The sequence below is a fragment of the Pristis pectinata genome, chromosome 38 (assembly GCF_009764475.1).
Source record: "Pristis pectinata isolate sPriPec2 chromosome 38, sPriPec2.1.pri, whole genome shotgun sequence".
In the NCBI taxonomy this organism is placed as follows: Eukaryota; Metazoa; Chordata; class Chondrichthyes; order Rhinopristiformes; family Pristidae; genus Pristis; species Pristis pectinata.
The window spans coordinates 3,532,337-3,551,283 of NC_067441.1; positions in this window are offsets into that span (position 1 = coordinate 3,532,337).

Genomic DNA, 18,947 nt, shown 5'->3' on the forward strand with positions numbered 1-18,947 from the left:
CAGAAATCTCTTCCCTCAATTCCTGTATTAACCTGGGATATATTCTGTCTGGCTCTGGGGACTTATCTATCCGAATGTTTTTCAGAAGCTCCAACACTACCTCTTTCTTAACCTCAGCATGCTCCAGCACATTAGCCTGTTCTACACTGACCTCACATTCGTCAAAGTCCCTCTCCCTGGTGAACACTGAAGCAAAGTATTCATTAAGGACCTCCCCTACATACTCCGCCTCAAGGCACATGTTTCCCCCTTTATCCCTGAGTGGTCCTACCCTCACTCTAGTCATCCTCCTGTTCCTAATGTACGTGTAGAATGCCTTGGGGTTTTCCTTAATCCTACTTGCCAAAGCCTTCTCATGTTCCCTCCTAGCTCTCCTAAGTCTCTTCTTAAGCTCATTTATGGCTACCTTATAATTCTCGTTTGATTTTTGCTTCCTAAACCTTAAGTATGCTTCTTTCTTCCTCTTGATTAAATGTTTCACCTCTCTTGTCAACTGTGGTTCCTTCACCCTATCATCCTTTCCCTGATCAGTGGGACAAACCTATCCAGAACCCCGTGCGTGTTTCCTGAACAGCCTCCACATTTCTGTGGTGCATTTCCCTGAGACTGTCAGTTCCCAATTTACGCTCCCAAGTTCCTGCCTAATACCATCATAATTAGCCCTCTCCCAATTAAAAACTTTCCCACATCGTCTGCTCCTATCCCTGCCCGTGGCTATGCTAAAGGTCAGGGAGTTGTGGTCACTATCTCCGAAGTGCTCACCCACTGAGAGATCCGTCACCTGACCAGATTCATTGCCTAGTACTTAAGATCCAGTATGGCCTCTCCTCTAGTTGGCCTGTCCACATACTGTGTCAGGAATCCTTCCTTGACACTCCCAACAAATTCTGCCCCATCTAAACCTTTTGCACTAAGGAGGTGCCAATCAATATTAGGGAAGTTCAAATCACCCATGACAACCATGTTATTGCACCTTTCCAAAATCTGCCTCCATCTGCTCCTCGGTGTCCTGGTGGCTATTGTGGGGCCTCTAGAATACTCCAGTGGAGGGATTGCTCCCTTCCTGTTTCTGACTTGCACCCACACTGACTCAGTAGATGACCCCTCCCGACGTCCTCCCTTTCTGCAGCTGTGATACTATCCCTGATTAGCAGTATCACTCTCCACCTCCCCCCCCCCCCCCCCCCCACAACCCCCCACTCTATCCTTCCTCATAGTTTTTCTGCACATGGCATCTACCTTTACACCAACTGCTTCGTCATCTGACCTAACACTCTGGTTCCCATCCCCCTGCCAACCTAGTTTAAACCCTCCCCAAACCTGCCCGCAAGGACATTGGTTCCTCTCATGTTCAGGTGTAACCCGTCCCTTTTGTACAGGTCGTACCTTCCCCAGAAGAGATCCCAGTGATGCACAAATCTGAAACTCTGTCCCCTGCGCCAACTCTTCAGTCACGCATTTGTCTGCCATATCTTCCTATTCTTGCCCTCGCTGGCGTGTGGCGCAGGCAACATCTGCTCCCCTTGCCCCCTTCTGGGACCCAGCGCTCCTCTCTTACTGGGATTTTGCCCCTCCCTGCTGGGCTGGCTTCACTCATGAGGTCAGTGGGTGGTGAATCCACCGGGGTTCTCTGCATCCATCTCTCTCCAGTGGGTCCTCCACACCAGCCTCGGGGCGTCTTGTGGTTTGTGTGAGGTTTCCACACTTGAATAGCTAGCCACCGGTCACAAGTGGGTGGGAGTGTGAGCGAGCATTGTGGGACTTGGCAAGAGGGTGAGTGGAGGGGGGTGCAGGAAGGTGCGTGGATGAGAAGCCGGTATGGCAAATAACCAGGGTTGCTCGTGGCGTGGTGTTTTTCCCTCCTCGCCGCCCCTCCCACGACGCGGCGCTCCCTCAGAGTACTATAGCTGGGATGGTTGTCATTACGTTCCGTACTTGCTCAGGCTTCCGGTTGGATGCGATCTTCCAACTGATGGGAATGAGTGGTGTATTGGTTTATTATTGTCACTTGTACCGAGGTACAGTGAAAAACTTGTCTTGCATACTGATCGTACAGGTCAATTCATTACACAGTGCAGTTACATTGAATTACTACAGAGTGCATTGATGTAGTACAGGTAAAAACTGATGCTGTCTAAGGAGCCTTGGTAAGTCGCTGCAGTGCGTCCTGTAGATGGTACACACTGCTGCTGTGCCTCAGTGGAGGGGTGAGTGGATGGGGTGCCCGTCGAGCAGGCTGCTCTCCTGGGTGGTGTTGAACATCTTGAGTGTTGTTGAAGCTGCACTGATCCAGGAAAATGCAGTGTTCCAACACATGCCTGACGCATAGATGTGGGACAGGCTTTGGGGAGTTGGGAGGGGAGTTACTGCAGGATTCCTCCCCTCTGACCTGCTCTTGTGTATATGGCTGCTCCCAGTCAGCTTCTCACATTCTGTGTCTCTGTTTTTCCTTCTTTCCCATTCTCGTTCAGGCAGTCTCTCCTTCTCTCTCTACCTCTCTCTAATTCACTCTCTGTTCCCATTTCTGTTTCACACCTCCCACTGCCTCTTCTCCCTCCTCCCCTCCCCCCCATCCCTCCTCTCCCTTCCTCCCTTCCCCCTCCTCGGTCCTTCCTCCCCTCCCCCCCCCCCACACCCCGTCCCTTCACCCCCTCTCCACCCCCTGTCCCTCCTACCCGTTTCCTTCTTCCTCTCCCCCCATCCTCTTCTCTCTGTCCCTGCCTCCCTCCCCTCTCCCTCTCTCTGTCCCTCCCCTTGGTGGACAATGAATGCCTTTCACCAGACCTGATTTATGGAACTGTTCAGTGGTTGCAGCTTTATCCTGCAATTAGTGCTCGGTGAAATCCAATAGCCCACTCCTCCAATCCAGCCCCATTGCAAGGGAATGCATTGTCTACATGTATAATTTATGTACAGTACTGCTGGGGACGGGTCTGTCGCTGTATGACACCAGGGTACGGTACCGGTGGGGGCGAGTCTGTCGCTGTATAACGCCAGGGTACAGTACCGGTGGGGGCGAGTCTGTCGCTGTATAACACCGGGGTACAGTACTGGTGGGGATGGGTCTGTCGCTGTATAACACCGGGGTACGGTACCGGTGGGGGCGAGTCTGTCGCTGTATAACGCCAGGGTAGAGTACCGGTGGGGGCGAGTCTGTCGCTGTATAACGCCGGGGTACAGTACCGGTGGGGGCGAGTCTGTCGCTGTATAACACTGGGGTACAGTACTGGTGGGGATGGGTCTGTTGCTGTATAAAACTGGGGTACAGTACTGTTGGGGACGGGTCTGTCGCTGTAGTGCTGGTGGGGACGGGTCTGTCGCTGTATAACACCGGGGTGACAGTGCTGGTGGGGACAGGTCTGTCGCTGTATAACACCAGGGTATAGTACCGGTGGGGATGGTTCTGTTGCTGTATAAAACTGGGGTACAGTACTGGTGGGGACGGGTCTGTCGCTGTATAACACCAGGGTAACAGGGCTGGTGGGGACGGGTCTGTCACTGTATAACACCGGGGTACGGTACTGGTGGGGATGGGTCTGTCGCTGTATAACACTCGGGTACAGTACCGTGGGGATGGGTCTGTCACTGTACAACACAACCTGTCCTTGCCAATATATTTTTGATTGGAGCATTCACAAGTTGGAATTTGGTAATTTTGTGGAATAGCATGCCGTGCATCTTAATCTCCCCTTGTTTGGGTCCTCGCTGGCTCCCTTAGGTCATTTGTGCCTGGTTATTGGACTGAAGATCCAAAAAGCTGCAGACTCTGGAAATCTGAAATAAAATCAGAAGGCCGTAAACACCCAGCACGTCGGGCAGCATCTGTGGAGAGAGAGACGGTTAACGTTTCGGGTCCGAGACCTTTGGGTACTAAGAGAGGTTCCAGCACCGGAAATATTCACTCTGTTTATCGATACACAGATGCTGCCTGACCTGCTGAGTGTTTCCAGAATTTTCTCTGCTTACCTGGTTGCTTAGTTACAAGCAAATGTTCACTGACGCTTGTCAAATTATGAGTGTGTGTGTGTGCACGTGCAGACGCAATAGTGTGCTCGTGTCTGTATATGTAATTGTGTACATCCAGGAGTGTGTGTGTGTACATGTGCACACACACACCTGTGTTTATTCATGTCTGTAGCTGCAGCATTTGTTGTAATAGCACGAAGAGTCAATTTGGCATCTTTGAATGCAATTTATGGTTGTTCGTATAATTACGTCTGTAGTCAGGTCAACAGAAGGGTGAGCTCAGACAGAAACACTGAAGTAATTAGGTCTGTATTCTGTGTTTAGAAAATTGTGGAGTGATCTCAGATAAGATGTTGAGAAATGTCTAGCAGTGCGAGAATTGGAATTGGTTTATTATTGCCAAGGTACAGTGGAAAAACTTGTCTTGCATACCGTTCATACAGATCAATTCATTCCAACAGTGCATTGAGGTAGTACCGGGTAAAACAACAGAATGCAGAGTAAAGTGTCACAGCTACAGAGAGAGTGCAGTGCAGGTAGACAACAAGGTGCAAGGTGATAATGAGGTAGATTGTGAGGTCAACAGTCTATCTCATCGAGTCTCAAACGAGGGGCCTTAGCTACGAGGTTAGGAAGTGGTCATTTGACACTGAGGTGCATGGGTACTTCTTCACACTAGATACTGTGGAGGTTGGATCAACAGAGGTATTTAAAGAGGAGGTGAATACATTTTTGATTTCTGAGGGAATTGAGGGCTCTGGAGAATCAGTTCCAGGCCTCTTCGTTCATCTTCAAGGCCTTGGAGATGGGGTGGGTGAGACCTACAGGAATTGTCCCAGGGTCAAGGGCCTCTGGTTAATGCGGGGAGGCTGGGGGCTGCCGGAAAAGCAGGTTAAGGGGAGATTCAATCAGGGCGTCTAAACCTGTGAGGGGTTCTGATGGAGTAAATGAGGGGGAACTGTTTCCCAGGAGGGTCGGAGACCAGAGGGAGATGGAGCGAAGGCGATCGGGGAAAAGAACCAGGAAGGGAATGTTTTCCCGCAGTGAGTTGTTGGGATCAGAAACACGCTGCCCGAAAGGGGATCATAGGAAAACAGGAATGGGGCAGATGTGCAGGGCTGATTTAGACTTCTCCTTCAAAGAGCCGGCATAGACACAACAGGCTGAATGGCCTCCTTATGATTTCCCTGGTTCCTAATAGTGCAGCCCCCCACCCCCAGACACTGCATGAGGCCCAGGAACAGTCCTTGCACATTTAATACAAGAAAGGACACTTTATTCTGCTCAGCCTGCCACTACAGTGGAAGTGAAGGACAGTGGGTTTCGAGGAAGGAGGGTGGTGGTGAGGGCAGGTAAGGGGGTGGCTGATGTCCAGGGTCAGTGCATTACTGCGGTATTGGGATTGGTTTATTGTTGTCGCTTGTACCGAGATACAGTGAAAAGCTTGTCTGACAAACTGATCGTACAGGTTAATTCATTACACAGTGCAGTTACATTGGGTTAGTACAGAGTGCATTGATGTAGTACAGGTAAAAACAATAACAGTACAGAGTAAAGTGTCACAGCCACAGAGAAAGTGCAGTGCAATAAGGTGCAAGGTCACAACAAGGTAGATCGTGAGGTCAGAGTCCATCTCATTGTATAAAGGAACCGTTCAATAGTCTTATCACAGTGGGGTAGAAGCTGTCCTTAAGTCTGGTGGTACGTGCCCTCAGGCTCCTGTATCTTCTACCCAATAGAAGAGAAGAGAGAATGACCCGGGTGGGTGGGGTCTTTGATTATGCTGGCTGCTTCACCAAGACAGCGAGAGCTAAAGACAGAGTCCAAGGAGGGGAGGCTGGTGTCCGTGATGCGCTGGGCTGTGTCCACAACTCTCTGCAGTTTCTTGCGGTCCTGGGCAGAGCAGTTGCTGTACCAAGCCGTGATACATCCAGATAGGATGCTTTCTATGGTGCATCGGTAAAAGTTGGTGAGAGTCAAAGGGGACATGTCAAATTTCTTTAGCCTCCTGAGGAAGTAGTGGTGCTGTTTGGTGGGTCATACTTGAATTGTTATAAGACTATTGAACGATAAAATGGACTCCTGACCTCACAATCTACCTCGTCGTGGCCTTTGCACCTTATTGTCTGCTTGCACTGCACTTTCCCTGTAACTGTAACACGTTATTCTGCATTCTGTTATTGCTTTTCCCTAGTACACACCCTCCTGATGTACTGATGCGATGAAATGATCTAGAAGGCGTGAAAAATAGTTTTTCACTGAACCTCGGTACATGTGACAATAATAAATCGATGTTACCATTTTGTGATTGGAGGGGGGATGGGTGTTGGTCTCGTTGTTACGTTGGTTGTGGGATCAGCTGTATTGAGCTTCCTGGTGCACAGAAGTCAGAAAGCACTGCTCGAGGGAGCTCCTCCCAACACCATCAATGCTGTGACTAATGGCAGGGTGTAAAGTTCCAAAAATAATAGCAAGATAAAGACTCCATTAATAGTTCCCAGCCGCAGTGATGCAGGGTGACTGTTCCATTTAACGAGGCTGTGGTTGCTGGGATTCAGAGTCTGTCCTCCGCAACCTGCCCAACTGGTCACCCAGGACGGTTCCCCTCGCACTCCGAGGCTCTGAGATCTCAACACAGCAGGGTGTTCCTTCCGGCCCTGCCCTATACTCCCCTCTGTCAGAGGGGCCTTAACCCTGTCCCAATTCCCGCCTGCCCCAAGCTCTCTGTGGGTGTGGGGTGGACCTCGCGGGAGGGCGGGGTCTGGCTTCCATACCAGGGCAGCTGGTCGTACAGCTGCCCTCAGGGTCTGGGCTGGAGGAGGTCGGTTGATGAGGAGGCTGGTCCACGTGGAGGGTCTGGGTGGTGTGTCTGTGGAATGCACAGACACACATTTCCTCTCCCCACACACGGATACTCTCACTAGACACTCAACGTGCTCTCTCACTAAATCCTGTCTGACCACACACACATACGAGGTTAGACCCACTTCAAGGCAGGGTCCTGGGACATTCACTCCCTTCACGGATGGCAGCGACCTCCCCCAGCTCACCACCAAGGGTGGTGGGTGTGTTGTGATTCCCCAGCCCCACCAGTCCCTGCCTGGGCAGTGAGGCAGCCAGCGGCCCTTGATCATTGCACTGTGTTCCTCCACCCGACAGGATGTCTCGGCTTGCAATCCTTGTCCACCGCTGGTCGACGATTCGGGCCCCGATGCAGGGTTTTGACTTGAAATGTCGACCCCCACCCCAACCAGATGCTGCTCGACCATCTGAGTTCCTCCAGCAGATTGTTGCTTTCTGTGTAAAGAATCTCACTGAACAAATGCAGACCACTCTGCCCATCGAGCCTCTTCCAGCTCTTGGAAAGCTCTCGCCAATCAATCCCGCTCCCTTGCTCTCTCCCCAACATTCCTTCAAATACTTGTACAACTGCTGACTGCCCCACCTCTGTCCCCTCTCCACCCCCTACCCCCTCAACCCTCTGTGCCAATCACTGCCTTTGAAGGCTGTGCCTTTAGCTGCCTGGGACCTGAGCTCTGGGATTCCTCAGTTAACCCCTCACTCTTGCTCTCTCCTTTTAACCTGCCCCTTAAATCTGACATCTTGTACCAAACTGCCCAAAAGTAACTTGCCCCTAAATTCAATCTAAGTCTAGTTCTGTCATGTGCAATATTAGGGGTTCTCCATAAATCCAAGCTGTGGATGAATCCATTCACGTGGGAGCTGTTGAAAATGCCAGCATCACTCTCTCACTGGGGATATACTCAGGATGTATCCGTTGTGTCAATGGGAAGTGTATTTGACAGATCTAGCAAACTGGGTGTGTGGCCTCTGATCACAGATGACCACAAACACTCAACCCACTCTTCCCCGTGGTGAGGGTTGTACTGTGGAGGTCTGGAACAGAAGTATGGAAAGTTTTTACTGTTTGACCATTGTATTTATTAAGTGATGGCAAGATTTTCCAGGGTAGAGGCAGTATAGGTCAGATACAGAGTGAAGCTCCCTCCACACTGTCCCATCACACACTCTCGGGGTCAGATACAGAGTGAAGCTCCCTCTACGCCACCCCATCACACACTGCCAGGGGAGTACCGCGCTGTGGATAAGTCCAGTACCAAACCAAGTCTCTTCAAGTGGACGTGTACGTCCCACGGTCACTATTTGCGGACAATTTTGGAACAGCTTCTTCCTTCCGCTATCCGATTTCTGAACGATCCAGGAACACCACCTCATTATTCCTTTTCTTTTTGCACTATTTAGTTTTGTTATTTACAGTAAGTTTGTGTCTTTGCACTGTACTGCTGCCACAAAACAACACATTTCATGTCATCTAAGTCAATGATAATAAACCTGATTCTGATGGTGTAGTTGTCGCCACCGTTCTCCAACAGTGACTGTCCTACAACAGCACTGACAACCAATCAGGCTGTGTGGTGGGTGGGAGCTTGCCATGCGGCGGTCGACCTTGGGAACAGGTAGTCGCCAGCTGTGGTGACAAGGGCTCCATATGTAAATCCAAAGCTCCGCCCCATGGCTGCTGCTTTGCTCCAGCAGTGTGTGGAATTTTGCTGTGGGACTTGGCTCCTGCGGGATTTGCCCAAGGGAGAATCCATCAGTGTCCCAGCGGCCTGCCCATCCATGTTGAGAGCACTAAAAACAAGTGGTTGGAAATGCGCAGAGCAGCTGGCTTCGGGAGCTGTTGATGTTTCAGGAGCCACACACTGTTGTCGGAGTGTTGTCTCTTCTCCTGGGAGTCAGGGTTCATCCCCACAGATGTCCTGGCCCTGAATGCAGCCGGAACATCTGCCGCTCTGATCTAGGGTCGGCCCTTCTCACTGTGACGCCGCACTCCCCCTTTTCCCCCCTCCCCTGTTACAGCTGGAACCGGGTTGTTGATGTCAGCTTTCCCCCACTTTCCTTAAATCCTTCGGTATCATTCCCAGTCTAATCCCACTCTCCCTCACCTCCCGGATCCTTTAATATCATTCCTAGTCTAATCCCACCCCAAAATATCCCTTCCATCTCTGTATCCCATGCTGGGAGTCACCGTGCACAGTTCCTGGTCTCCATATCCCACACGGGGAGTCACCGTGCACGGTTCCCGGTCTCCGTCTCCACATTAAGATGGTATGAGTTGGGGAACAGCCTGGGACTGTATCCTTGCAGTGAATGAGCCTGGGGTGTGGGAATCAGAAGGATGTTTGTGAGATAGTGAGGAGTTTTGATGAGGTAGATGTGGAGAAGGCCCTCTGAGGGAGCCCAGAACTAGTGGCTGTCAGTGTGAGACAGTCCCTGATGAATCCATTCCGGAACCAAGTGAATCATCTTCACCCGGAGAGTTGGCCAGGTGCAGGGAATGTGGAACCTGGAGCGCTGGGCTTAGGGGAAAGCTAAATAAAGATAACGGAGGTTAGAACGGAATAGCCAGAGGCAGACAAGGAAGAATGGGAGGAAACTGGTGCGGAGCAGAAATAGCAGTAAGGTGCAGAGTGGAATGCTTTGAAATAATTGCTTAGCATCTGTGCGGTGACCTAGAATGTCTGTATCCTTGTTCTGTATTGTCAGATGGTCAACTTGAACCACCTTGAACAGTCTTTTAATACTTGATATAGTTCCATTAACCCTTTGCTGGCCCTCAGACTGGAGAAGCTGGAGAGGTTGAGGGGAGATTTAACTGGTGTGTTTGAACCCACAAGGGAGAAGGGGAGAACTGTTCCTCGGGTCAGGAGGATCAGAGTCTAGAGGGGCAAGGAGTGAAAGCGATTGGCACGAGAAGGGAGATGATTTCGGAACTTCCAAAAGAGGGTTGGAGGAAAAGTGGAATGGGGCAATGCACCGGGCTGCAGGGAGAGGGTGGGAGAGATTGGACTCAATGTGAGCCCAGTGACGTAGCCGGGAGTCTGAGGCTTGGTCCCTTTGAGACTCTGGGCTTAGCCATAGGATAGGATGCTTTCTGTGGTGCACCTGTACAAATTGGTGGGAGTCAGCAGGGACATGCCGGATTTCTGTAGCCTTCTGAGGAAATAGATGAGATCTGAGGTGTGCGGAGACGAGAGCCTCTCTCGCTCTGCCTAACACATTCTTTCCTTCTGTGTGTCTAAATCTCCTTATTTCTCATGTCAATCTCTTAAGTGTCCCTATTGTATCAGCCTCTCCCTCCACCCCCGGCAGTGTGTTCCAGGCACCCACCACTCTGTGTTTAAAAAACACCTACCACTGACATCGCCCCTAAACTTTCCTCCCCTGACCATAAACGGATGTGTTCTGGTATTGGCCACTGCCACCCTGGGGTAAGGTGCTGGCTGTCCACTCTGTCTATGCCCCTCATAATCTTATACACCCCTATCAAGTTGCCTCCCATCCTGCGTCGCTCCAAAGAGGGAAAACCCCAGCTCGCTCAACCTTTCCTCATGAGACATGTTCTCTAATCCAGGCAGCGTCCTGGTAAATCTCCTCTGCACCCTCTCTAAAGCTTCCACATCCTTTCTATAATGAGGTGACCAGAACTGAACACAATACTCTAAATGTGGTCTAACCAGAGTTCTATAGAGCTGCAGCATTACCTCGCGGCTCTTGAACTCAATCCCCCGAGTAATGAAGGCCAGCACACTGTACGCTTTCTTAACCACCCTATCAACCTGTGCAGCAACTTTGAGGGATCTTTGGACTTGGACCCCAAGATCCCACTGTTCCTTCACACTGCTAAGAATCCTGCCATTATCCTGGTACTCTGCCTTCAAGTTTGATCTTCCAAAGTGGATCACTTCACACTTCTCCAGATTGAACTCCATCTGCCACTTCTCTGCCCAGCTCTGCATCCTATCTATATCCCATTGTAACCTGCGACAACATTCTACACTATCCACAACACCTCCAACCTTCGTGTAATCTGCAAACTTATCAACCCATCCCTCCACCTCCTCATCCAAGTCATTTATAAGAATCACAAAGAGCAGGGGTCCCAGAACAGATCCCTGCGGAACACCACTGGTCACCGACCTCCAGGCAGAATACGCTCCATCTACCACCACGCAGCCAACTTTATCTCGCATTCACTCTCAATGTATACTTTCTTCTTGTCTCTGTGTTTCCGTCTCATCCTTTCCTCCCCCTCTCACTCTCCATTTTTCTCTGTCTTTCCCTCTGTCCGTGCATTTCTCTCCAGCACTCTCACACCATTCTATCTGATTCACACACTTTCCATCTCTCTGTCTGAAGCTCCAGCTCCCCCTTTGACCTTGTCTTTACTTTGATATATCTCCAGCAGAATCGGGTTTATTATCACTGACTTGGATGACATGAAATTTGTTGTTTTGTGTAAAAACATCAAATTACTATAAATTACAAAAATAAATAGTGCTTTAAAAAAAAAAGGTATAATGAGGTGGTGTTCACGGGTTCATGGACTGTTCAGAAATCTGATGGCGGAGGGGAAGAAGCTGTTCCTGAATCGTTGTGTGTGGGTCTTCAGGCTCCTGTACCTCCTCCCTGATGGTAGTAATGAGAAGAGGGCATATCTGGGGTGCTGAGGGTTCTTAGTGATGGATGCCACCTTCTTGAGGCATTGCCTCTTGAAGATGTCCTCAATGGTGGGGAGGGTTGAGCCTGTGATGGAGCTGGCTGAGTATACAACCCTCTGCAGCCTCTTGTGATCCTGTGCATTGGAGCATCTGTACCAGGCTCTGATACAACCAGTCAGAACGCTCTCCACTGTACATCTGTTGAAGTAATTAGCACAGACTCGGGCTCAGAAATTATCGGGGACAGTCTCTCATGAGCAACGTGCATCTCTGCTCTCGAGAGGCCTGTTCATTGTCACCTCAACTAATGTGACTACTAAACTGCAGTCTGCAAATCATTTACCTCCAGCGAGGACGATCATTCTCCTCTCCCAGGGCTCAGCCTGCCTTAGCACGTTACCAGATGCTGTCTGTGACTCGTGGCCCACTCTAAGTTGTTCTGGGTTTGAAACGGCAAAGCTGCTGAATACTGATTGATTGTATCGTTTCTCATCTCCTCTTCGTTGGGCTTGAGTTGAGGGAGGGAGTCTGCAGAAACTTTTCTTCCCCAACCCCGTGTGTGGGCAGGGCTGCCAACTACACTGATTTGCATGAGGATGTACAAGGCGCGATTAGTAAGTTTGCAGATGGCACTAAAATAGGTGGTGTCGTAGATGGTGAAGGTGGTTATCAGGGTTTACGGGGGATCTCGATCAGCTGGGTCAGTGGACTGAGGAACGGCAAATGGAGTTTAATTCAGATAAGTGCGAGACGTTGCATTTTGGGAAGACAAATCAGGATGGGACGTTCACAGTGAACAGTAGAGCCCTGGGGAGTGTTGTAGAACACAGGGACCTATCTATACAAGTACATGGTTCCCTAAAAGTAGCGTCAGAGGCAGGGTGGTGAAGAAGGTGTTTGGCACACTGGCCTTCATCAGGGAACTGAGTACAGGAGTTGGGATGTTATGTTGCAGTCGTACAACACGTTGGTGAGGCTGCATTTGGAATATTGTGTTCGGTTTCGGTCACCCTGCTACAGGAAAGATGCCATTCAGCTGGAAAGAGTGCAGAGGAGATTTACGAGGATGTTGCCAGGACTTGAAGGGCTGAGTTATGGAGAGAGGTTGAGCAGGCTGGGACTTTTTTCATTGGAATGTAGGAGAATAAGGGGTGAACTTATAGAGGTGTATAAAATCATGAGGGACATCGATAGGGTGAATGCTCAGGGTCATTTTCTCAGGACTGGGGAATGAAGACCTGGAGGATATGGGTTTAAGGTGAGAGGGGAGAGATTTAATAGGAACCTGAGGGGCAACTTCTTCACCCAGACGTGGTCAGTATGTGGAACGAGCTGCCAGAGGAAGTGGGTGAGGCAAGTACATTAACAATATTTAAAAGACACTTGGACAGGTACATGAATAGGAAAGGTTTCGAGGGATATGGGCCAAATGTGGGCAAATGGGACTGGCTTAGATGGGAATCTTGGTCGGCATGGACCAGTTGGGCCGAAGGGCCTGTTTCTGTGCTGTGTGACCCTATGATTCTATGACTGTTGATATAGCAATACTGAATATTGCAGAGGCAGATGTGGGGCTCATTAACACTGAGATACAGTGAAAATCTTGTGTGCCATTCCAGACAGATCATGCCATACATAAGTACACTGAGGTAGTGAAAAGGAAATCAGAATGCAGAATATAGTGTTACAGTTACAGAGAAGGTGCAGTGCAGGTAGACAAATCAAGTGCAAGGGCCACGACGAGGTGGATTGGGAGATTGAGTTTATGCTTTAGCGTATGAGAGGTCAAGAGTCTGAAAGCAGTGGGATAGAAACTGTCCTTGAGCCTGGTGTTACGTATATTCAAGCTTTTGTATCTTCTGCCCAACAGGAGGGAGGGGGGAGGGGGGAGAGGGGCAGAGAGAACGTCTGGGGTGGGAATGGTCTTTGATTATGTTGGCTGCTTTCCCGAGGTAGCGGAAAGTGTGGACGGAGTCACTGGAGGGGATGTTGGTTTCTGTGACGTGCTGAGCTGTGTCCACAACTCTCTGCAGTTTCTTGCAATCCCGGGCAGACCAGTTGCCGTACCAAGCCATGATGCATCCAGATAGGATGCTTTCTGTGGTGCATCTGTAAATGTAAAAAGTGGTGAGGGTCATTATGGACATGCTGAGTTTCTTTAACCTTCTGAGGAAGTAGATGTGAAGTGTACAGACACAAGGCTCTCTTGCTCTCTCTTTCCCTCTGTCCAAATCTCTGTATCTCTCACTTTATCTTCCACTCATTCTCAATGTGTACTTTCCGATCTCTTCTTGTCTCTGTGTTTCTCACGCATCCTTTCCTCCATCTCTCACCCTGTATTTCTCTCTCCTTCTTTCCCTCTCTCTGCAATTTTCTCTCTGCCTGCCACCACCCCACACACCACTGTATCTGATATCGCACGCTTTCCATCTCCTGCTTTGACCTTGTCCCTATTTTGCTATCGCTGTCTCAATCTACATCTCCTGGTCTCTGTCGTTATTTTTGGCACAGCAGAGGCAGAGAGAGGACGTGAGATCCTCATAAACCAGACGTCTTCAGAGACGAGGACAACTTGCCCCTATTCTGGTTCTGAGGTGACTGATGAGGCTGCATGGGTAGTTTGTGAGGGGGTGCACTCTTTGTGCACACATGCACCCTCACTGAGGGACCGCCCACACTCTGACCCTCATTGGAGGGGAGGGGAGAAACTAGTCTCTCATCCTCTCTTGGGGATGGGTCACAAGCACACACGTTATGTATCTCTGCCTCTTTAAGCATGCCCCTGCTCAATTGGTAGCACCAGGTCTTGTGTGGACTTTAAATTGTATTTCATACAATGACATTGGTTTGTCAATGTCATTATTTCTATAGCGTTAATAACTGGCTGGCAGTGACTCACCTGAACAGGTTTCATTTGTTCCTGAATACAGTATAAAGCTTCTCTGAACTGTGAACTAGACACCGTTTCGCCCCTCCTGCTGAACTCTGACCTCACACCAATATGTGCATCAGGTGTAAGAAGAGGTCTCTCAGACCCTCAAACCTGCTCTGACTGGAACCTCCACTCTGAAGTCCCACCCACCCCTGGTAACTCTTCACCCCCTTATTAAGCATCTGAGCCCCTCTGACTCAGAAACATTCAGAGACTGTGGTTCTGCTGAGGAAGACCCTTCCAAGGACTTGTAATACTCTGAGGGGAAAAAAAAGTACACCTTATCTCTGTTTTAACTGGGTGACCCCTTATTTTTCAACAATTGCCCTAGTTCTAGATTCTCCCTCAGGGGAAATGCCCTCTCCACATCCATCCTGTCAGTAATCTTCAGGGTCTTGTGCAGACTTTGATGAGCTGAGAGTCTGTGCCTATCCCTACCCTAGGAGTGTGTGATGGGATGGTGTGGGGGAGCTTCACGCTGTGTCTGACCCCGGGAGTGTGTGATGGGATGTTGTGGAGGGAGCTTCATCCTGTGCTGCCCTTTGGGAGTGTTATTTGAAGTACCCAGCACAATAAGGACATCAGGTGCAATGTTCTTGGGTTAAAGTTTCTGTGCGGGTTTGGCCCTCCCCTTTGCACTGAGACCTTCCGTGACTGTCTCACTGTGGGGAATGCAGGGAACTGCATTCTTTTGTGTCTCTTACGTTGGGAGTGAGTGGTGAGGGGCTCGATGTGAGTGATGTTTAACACAGACATTAATGACATGTACATCAATCACTCGGCCTCTTGCCCAGCCATCTGGGAGAACTCTTCCAATTTTATATCGGTCGTTACAACTAATTGGCTTTGCAGAACGTTGAGGGTGCACTGTTCTGCCAATGTTATCCGGGCTGGATCTTGGACCCTTCCTGACTGTATCTGGACGTTGTTCCCCCCCACCCCCCACCCCCTCCAATTGTGGCCATTACATCTCCAGAGACCATGCCTTGGTTTGACAACACAACCAAAGGCACCCCCCTCCCGCAGCGCGGCACTCCCTCTGAGAGGTTTCTCACGTTCCACTCCTGCACCCGATTCACTCCAATTCCAATTTGCAAGTTACAGAAAATCTCACAACATTGTATCTGTGATGTTCCCAATTCTAAATATTCATAACGAAAATAATTCTCTTTCAAATATGTTTCCCAATCTAACCCATATGGTCCCAGGGAGTGTGCGATGGGACGGTGTAGAGGGAGCTTCACTCTGTGGCTGACCTGTGCTGCAAGATATATTCCAACACAACAGAATTGAGGGGACCTAACATTAGAGGAACAGTCTCAGCTCAAGACACAAGGAGCACTCCACTGAGCTTCCACTCATAGCCACGGGGTCATTACGCCCACACTAGAAGGTAGCCAGGATTTTAGTTCAACATCTAATCCAAAGGTATTTCACTTTATGACAGGGTTTCCTCCTCGCCGCCCCTCACGCAGCGCAGCGTGCCCTTAGGGTCGGGGTAAGGGGGAGAGGGAGAGAGAGCGTGGGGGAGGGGGGTAAGAGAGAGTGAGAAAGAGGAGGGGCGATAGAGTGGGGGTTGTGAGACAGAGGAGGGCGGGGGGAGAGAGAGATGAGTGCAGGAGGGAGAAAGAGAGGGTTATCAGGGAGATGAGGTGGGAGAGGGTTGGGGGAGAGGTGGGGAAGTGTGAGAGAGGGTGTGGAGGGGGAATAAGAAAGGGTGAGGGGAGAGAGAGGGGTGAGTGGGAGAGAAGGGAGTGAGGGGAAACGTGGGGGCTGCAGGACAGAGAGGAGGTGAGCACCAGCTCACGCAGTCTGCTGAACCAGAGACGCAGATGGCTGTAGATGGGGATTTATCCAGAGTGTTGCTCAGTCAGCTCTCTCTCCCAGCCCTGTGATTCCGTTTGAGGTGTGATGCATTATTCATGAGTTCCTGCCTAGCCCAGGAATCAGGATTAGCAAACACCACCACGCAGCCGGTCCCTCACTTTGATCAGCATTCCGCCTACCTTTTGTACAGAACTGTCAGAGGGAGAGGCAGCATGTTGTCAACATCAACAGCACTGTTACTGATTCACACCCAGTGTGTGCACTCTCCTGTATCTGGGGCAGTCCCTCAACCCCTCGTTCACTCCTATACCCAGAGATGGGCCTCTAACCCCCTTTTACTGCGGGAGGGGTAGTGAGGAGGGAGGGGCGGCGAGGAGGGAGCGCCGTGTCATGGGAGGGGCGGTGAGGAGGGAGCGCTGGACTCTCAGACAGGCAAGACACACTTTCACAGACATTGTGAAATATTTTTCAATACTACTTTGACTGTAAAAGCATTTGAGCAGGTGGCTGGTGAGAGAGGTTGAGGGGAGAGGAGGGGAGTGTTGCCCTTCAGTGAGTTGTTGCCATCAGCAATGAAGGCTGGTGGAAGCAGACAATGAGAACTTCCGAAAAGCAATGGGGGTGGGGAGGAGGAATTGGAAGGGAGGGAATAGGGAGAGAGCGGAACTGTTTAGAAAGCTGGCACGGATAGGATGGGTCGAACAGCCTCTCTGAATCTGAGTGCTTGGTCTCTGATCTCATCCGTACCCACGGGTGTGAGGGGTAGATTTCACGTCAGTCATTCTGCTGTAGAGTTTTGAGGCTCCAGTTGTATTCATGCCCTTGTAGCTGTGTTTTGAACACTGTCCATTAATCCCTACGGACTCTGGAGGAGGGATGACTGGAGGACGTTCCCAGGGATGTGTCCGAAAGACTCGGAATTCTCGGCCAAGGAGGGAGTCACAAGCAGAGCATCAGTGTATCCGTGGTGTGTGTGTGTGTGTGTGTGGGACCCATCCCCCGGTGAGGGTCAGTGTGTGTGGGACATATTCCCCAGTATACAATTATTTGGGCTACAAGGGAGGCCATTCAGTCCATCCTTGGAACCCTGTATGGTTTTCACCATCCTTCACCCCCACCACCCCCCCGTTGGGTCTCAGAGCAGTTGTTTAATTAAACAAAGTTTCCCAGAGACATTACAAGTTGGGACTTTATTCCTTGGAGTGTAGGTGATTGAGGGGTGACCTTAGAGGTGTATCAAACCATGAGAGGCAGAGATAGGGTGAAGGCACACAGTCCTGTTTCTCAGGGAAAGGTAATAAAAACTAGAGGGCACAAGTTTAAGTTGAAAGGGGAAAGATTTGAAAGGGATCCGAGGGGCAACTTCTTCGCCCAGAGCATGGTGAGTGTGTTGAGCGAGCTGCCAGAGGAAGTGGTTGAAGTAGTTGGACAGGTACATGGATAGGAAAGGTTTAGAGGGATACGGGCCAAACCCAGGCAGATGGGACTAACACTATTGTTAGCATGGACGAGTTGGGCCAAAGGGCCTTTGTCCATGCTGTATCACTCTGTGACCTTGGAGGTAGAGAAACTGGGCTCTGCCCCTGTATGTTTGCCAGATTTCAGTTCTTCCACACCGCATAGACCATTCAGCCCATCGAATCCCATTTCCCCCCTTTGCATCCTTGTAACCCATTCTCCCCACCTTGCCCTCAGCTCCCCCCCACCCCACCCCACCCCAGATTCTACCCCTCACCCACACACTGGCAGCCAATTAACCCACAGACCCGCACGTTGTTGGGATGTGGGAGGGAACCAGGGCTCCCGGGAGAAACTCCAGACACACAGAGCGCCGGAGGTCGGGATTGAACCCAGATCTCTGGGGCTGTGAGGCAGCAGCTCTACCAGCTGCGCCACACTCTTGCCTGCTCCCACGTTCAATCAGATCTTTCTCCCTCAGCACCGCTCTCCTCTATTATCCAATAGTCGATCAATCCTTTTAAATGTATTCAGTGTCCAAGTCGCCAGTAAAGGGAAATGCAAAGGTTCACCCGCCTCTGGTCTCCTTCCTGACTGACCAACCCCTGACTGTCGAGCCCTCACTCACACTTGTAGCTTTCACTGAAGCTCTCCGCTGTGCCCAGGAGTTAGGCAGGCAGAGCGGGACTGGTTTCCGAACTTTTCCAGGCACCCGGAACATTCTCAAACTTGTTCAGCTGTGGCACAATTCTCAAATATTGATTTTGAATGTTCTGCAAGGAAAGAGAACATATTTCTTTTGGATGGGAATAAATCAACAAAAAAGAAAGTAAAATGTATCATCCACTCAGTGTACTGAGTAACACTGGGCAGCCCCTCACTGGGGGACAGGGGACACACACACAGACGCTGACTCTCACTGGTGGATGGGTCACACACGGACACTCATTAGCGGATGGGTCACACACAAGCACACACACACCCTCTGCACTGGGGGCCAGGTCGCGCGCACACACTCGCTCTCACATACTCTCTCACATGGGACGGGTCCCTCACACACACACTCGCTCTCTCTCAGGATAGGTTCCACACATAGACACAGAATCACCACAAAATGTTTCCCTCATTCACTCCATAAAAACACCTCGTGGATTTGAAGAACCAGATTGTTACTGCTTAACCTGCCCTGTTGCTGACAGACCCGCCCCAGTCTCCACATTGACTGGAGTCTCTCATGGCCG